The following is a 6,000-nucleotide window of genomic DNA, read 5'->3' as shown; positions in this document are numbered from 1 at the left end:
CAACCATCGGAGGAGTATGTTTATGATATGCCACCTGAACATGTCAGCTTACTCTGTACAGTGGCGATAAAACACTACTAGGTATAGTAAATTGATTCATGCAATTGTTGTCCACGACCCACCAGAGTAGAGGCCCCACTCCAGATCTAGAAGATGGATATGCCAATATTAAAGACTTACATGTAGGCTCAATGAAAAGAATGGCGAGATGCTAATCTATGCACCTATGGGGGCTAGATTCACGTGCCCATCAAAGACTAATTTTTTTCACCCAACAGGGTACAATTGAACATCAGCCCACATGGCGCCTGCCCTAGTTTTGCAAAGGCCATGCCTAAAAAGACACATGCAGGGTATGCTCCTATAGCCCAAATAGTTGACCCCTAATATATGCCGATGCCAAGGATATATAGCTGGTAGGATTACACAGAAAAACTGAATATAGTGAATATCTAGTCAATTTTCCAAAGCTACCATCACTACTCCACAAGGGGAAGAGATTGATGAAGATTGCATGAGATAGGTCATTAGATTCTTTTTTAGCGCAGCACAATTTAGAAGATTTTCACATATAGATAACATGCAAAATATTATGACTCTTCTGATTTGCTTAGAGAATTTCAAAGATCTAAAAATAAATAAAGGCTAGCACATTTATTATGAACACCCTCATGAGCAGCTTTCTTTTAATTTTGCCATAGGCCTAACTCATCTCCCAAATCTATGGTACTATGAGTGAATCGGATATCTACTTGCCCACCATATGTAAACATTCAAGGAGTGCTTGATAGAGTTTTTCCAAGTAGGCATATCCAAGGTTTTCTAGCCGCTCCTTTGATTTGAAGTCCTCCATAATTTTGCTACCAACCTTGTGGTATTTAAATACACACTTTCGAGAGGACTGAAGCTAGTCTAGGCGGGGAGGGTTGTTATTACCACTTTTTCCACACACCTGATATGGCCCCCACCCTAGCTTATGAATCTCACTCTATATATGGCCAAAGGCTCGACCTTGTAATGGAAGTCGGCCAGGGATTTTGAGAAATATAAGCTACTTTGGGAGCTCAAGCCTGGAGTACTTCTCTGCTTGTATTGTCTTAGCAAGCTATGCATTCCCAACAATGATGAGGGGACTAAGGGTCAAATTCTGAATGAAGCCCATGATAGCCTTATAGCAGGACTTCCAGGTTTCATCAAGACCTACATGTCTGTAAAGAAACGTTTCTTTTGGCCTGGACTAAAAAAGGATGTACTTAATCATGTACGTCAATGCCTGATATGTCAGAAAGTCAAGGCCGAGAGAGTAAAAATGCCTAGGAAGTTAGACATTCCCCAGATGAAGTAGGAATGTATCACTATGGATTTTATTACTGGACTACCTTCAACGCAATGAGGTTACAACTCCATCTTCGTGGTAGTTAATAGACTACCCAAAATTGCCCATTTGATTCCAGTAAAAGAAACCTACAGTGCAGTGGATGTGGACCTAGATCCAAAAAGTAAGCTAAACTGACCCAAAAATGGTCAAAAATTGACCAAACTGATTTGAAAAATTCTATAATCAGTTTGCTTGGTTAGAGGTGCACTTTTTCCTATAAATAGAAGCCTCCCCCTTTGTAAAAGCTAAATGGTGTTTACGCACTGTTACTCTACTCTTGTCCTCCCTCCTGAGCCATCTACATTGAATTTTTTAATAATTCAATTGTTTTTGGCCTAATCCTCTCCAAAGTGAATTGGTGGCCACTATTGCTTCAAGCAATAGTAGAACCCTCAATCCCTCAAGCCAAAAGAGAGCTTACAAGCTCCATGTAAGCTAATTTTCTTACTTTGTTTTCAAATTTTAATGAAAAATCTATGGTTTTCTTGATTTTTATGTTTTGCAAAATGATTGAATTAAATTCAAATGCTATGTCTTTGATGAAAAGGCCACCCCCTTCTCTTGTTTACATTCCAACCTTTCTTAATCCTAGAAAGATTAACTAAGTGATTAATTAAACTCTTCTTATTGTTTACTCTCTTGAATTTAGAAAATTATGTAGATTAGAGTTCTATAATTCTAAATTGGGTTAATTAAGTTAAGTGATGAAAGATAAAAATGAGAAACGGTCAGCCATACAAAGGAGGTTATGGCAAAATTTTCCAGAATTTTGTGAAAAAGAAAGTTTGTTTTTATGTTATTCCAAAAGAGTAATTCCCACCATTTTTACATCTAAAAGAAATATTCTAATTACTCCATGTACATATTCACCTATGAATATGCATGGATATCACTGATATTCTTATTAAATTTGATTTCTATGCATGGAAAGATGCATAAAGAAATTTTTATTATTATAAAAGTGTTATTCTTATTAAATTTGATTTCTATACATAGAAAGATGCATAAAGGAATTTTTTTATTACAAAAGTGTTACTCTTACTAAAATTGATATTTATGAATAGAAAGATACATAAAGAAATTTTTTATTATTATAAAAGTGTTATTCTTATTAAATTTGATTTTTATGCATAGAAAGATGCATAAAGGAATTTTTTTATTACAAAAGTGTTATTCTTATTAAATTTGATTTCTATGCATAGAAAGATGCATAAAGGAAATTTTTTAATTAAAAAAGTGTTATTCTTATTAAATTTTATTTTTTATGCATAGAAAGATGCATAAAGGAATTTTTTAAATTATAAAAGCGTTATTCTTATAAAAATTGATTTTTATGCATAAATAGATGCATAAAGAAATTCTTTTTATTTTAAAAGTGTTATTCCTATTAAATTTGATTTTATTCCTCATTGGAATTCATAACTAATTTAGAAATCAGTTAAATGAATATTCAAAGAAAGAAATTCAGTAAAATAGTAACTGAACTACCAAACCTTTTCGAGAAAGATAGTTCAGGAAAAATCTTATCCGACTCGAACCTTGAATCAGACTATGACTAAGACCAAAACTCTTTTGTCAGTTTCGAGGAAAGAAGGTGTGACCAGTTTAGAAAAATACACTCAAAACTCTCGCCAAATTTGAAACTAAGTTTGAGACCCTTCGAATTGATATGTGGATCAAGGTTATAGAATTCGAGGAATTCTGGTATGAAATTCAGAATTACGATCAAGAAGTTTTGGGGATACTGATTCAAGAAATACTCCTTGTATTCAAAAGAAAATCAAACTGAAAACTTTCATAGAAACCTTGTTTTCTTAAAGGACCGTTGGCAGAAAATGAGCCGGGCGAATTAACCCACTCTGTGGGTTCTGAGTGACCTAGACTAATTCCTGAACGCCATGCGTTCATGGCAGGCGCAAAGTGTTTGGCTCGCCGGCGGCGTTTGAGGCGAATAGCCGCCTTGCCGGCGATTGAGGCAAATGATCTATTGTGTGTGAATTGAAGTATATATCACATACACGGTACTGATCACATATGTATTGAGAGGGAACAGTAGGAGTTAGCTATTTAATTGCTCCGCCAATGATTTACGAGACTTATTCAGGCTACTTTCCCTTCCCGTTTTGAGGAAGGCAGTGTTTCTCTATTTCATTCTTATAGGGAAGTTTCAGATAATTATGGTGAGGTTCAGGGAATACCACAAACATTGGGTTTTTCATACTCAACCTCCGAATAATGTGGGTAGTAATAGTCTAGACAATGAAAAGAAAAAAGAGAAGTTTTTTTTCTTTCATGATACTTTTCAGGTATCCAATAACCTTTATGACCAAAAAGATAATAGGAAGAATCTTTATGAATAGAGGGATAGGAGATGCGTTAGGAGTACCTATTGATGGAAAAGGTGGGAGTTCAGAGAGGTTGTACGGGATGGGGGCTTAATGAATCCCCCCTCCCACCGGAGGTATGGCTGAGTGGTGAAAATCATTATCATCTTTGTGTCCATCCCTTGAAATGGTTCAAATGGAGTGGGGGGGGCGGACCCCGCCCCGAAGTGTTATAGGATAAAAAATGACTTAATTTAAGAGAATTTTCCATATTACACCAAGTTACTTCTAGTCCTCCACATCCCCAGGAGCTGAGCCAACAGATGAATTATCAGAACAAAATGATAATTCATTCTCGAGATCAGACTCATCAAACCGTGAGCGGTACGCTTTCGTGGTTGCCTTAATGGCCGGGGTTAATTCATTCTCTACAATATTGCGGACTTTCCCATAGTTCCATTGGGATAGGGGAGCGCTCCACGATAGTGACTGCTACCCTATCCCAGTGTCTTATGCCAGAATGCTAGAGAGAGCATTTACTATATGTTTTTCTAAGGGAAGTTCAGTTGTAACAGCTGGCGGGGAGTGTTCAAAGGACGGCTGAAGCGGCAAAGCCTGCCCAAGTATTGACCAGCCTCGGTATGGTTGAAAAATGGTGCGCTTCCGGTACGATGGGCGAGGGCCGATGAAGCGGTCCCTGAGTGAAGTGCCAAGACACCTAAGGAGGATCCTGGAGGGTTCTGACCACGCGATGCACGGGCTCGCGGTGCGTAGGACACCAATGCGTATGTCGTGGAAGATATATATGATGCACAAAATGATTATTATAATCTGTTACTAGATCTCGTTTTGTTGACTAGTTGGTCTCAATGAAGAGTCCAAAGTGATACTGTTTTTTTTTAGAAACAAGGGTCTGGATGGAATTTTTGAGTTATGACATCTGTAACCAATAACTGTTTGTCAACGGATTATTTTATATGTTAAAGTTTTAAAGAGGAGTGTGTGCGTATCTGTATTCAAAAGCAAAAGTTAAGAAAGGCATTCAATTATGGGTGGGTGAGTAATTGTCTAGTTCTACCGATTCTAGTGGGTGGTTGGAACCCATGGGCCGGATGGGGTGGAATCAGTGGAGTTTTAATAATTAAATTGAAATAATAAGAATACGCTTAGAATTTGAGTAGTAAAATAAAAACCTGAAGAATTTTTCAAATGAGTAGATCAATGGCTGTGTGACTGACTTCGGTTAGGAAAAAAGCGTTGATTTCCTCAAATGATTAGATCAACGACTGTGCCTAATTTCAGTTAGGAAAAAAGCATTGATTTCTTCAAGTTAAGTTAGTAATAGTTTTCCTTCTATCTGGTTTAATCACGTGAAGGATAGTTTAGTCTCTTGACCCCGTTAGTAGAAAATTTGTTAAAAAATAAAAAAGGTGGAATCGTCCCCATTTTTCGGACAAGGAAAATTTTCCCGGTTTTGGATTCTGAATGACCACCAGATTAATCTCATGTCCGGACATTCGAGAGCGAGGCCCCGAATGGGAAACTTGCCCCGAGTGGGAAACCGTGCCCGGACATTCGAGGGCGAGGCCCCGAGTGGGAAACCCTGCCCCGCGTAAGTGGAAGCTACTTTCGCTGCTAGCAATCAGGAATCCGATGTGCAGAGGGGGTAGAGGGGTCTCACAGCTGGTATCAGAGCGCTGTTCTAAACTTACGAAACAGCAACAGAAATTGCCTAAAATTTTAAAGTAAATCTGGGAAATAATATTTTCACTTGTTAAGATTATGTTTGAACTGAACTGAACTGAACTTCATAAATTGAAAACTCATAAATTGAACTGGATTTTTAGATGGATACCCCAAATCTGTCTAGCATTCCTAGACTCTCCCAGAGTCAAGATATGATCGCCTTTGCCTTCGAAAATCTCATCAACTCCGCTACAACCCGAGAAAGCAGAGTGAGACTCGCTCGTCACTTTGAGGATCTATACTTTCCCGATCCAGTAGAGTGACGTCAGCATATATGGTTCTTTGGAGGGCAAAGTATTCGCGTCAATACCAATCAACGGACAGAGACTCAGTCAGAATATCTCGCTAGCCATGATCTTGATAAGGCTAGGAGTTGTTCATTATGTACAACTCTGTAATCGTTCACCCCGGAATTTTAGAATTTCTTGCCGTATTTTTAGACTTCTTAGCTGCTTTATTCCTAGGAGAAGAATTACAGCACCATTATCAGTGATGAATCGTGTATATCATAGCATGTCTCCATCGTAGTATCCCCTTTTAAGGGGTACGCGA

This window comes from Cibotium barometz, chromosome 66 (genome assembly GCF_041138505.1).
Source record: "Cibotium barometz isolate CiBa-2024 chromosome 66, ASM4113850v1, whole genome shotgun sequence".
Classification (NCBI taxonomy): Eukaryota; Viridiplantae; Streptophyta; class Polypodiopsida; order Cyatheales; family Cibotiaceae; genus Cibotium; species Cibotium barometz.
Note: the sequence above shows the minus strand (reverse complement) of the source record.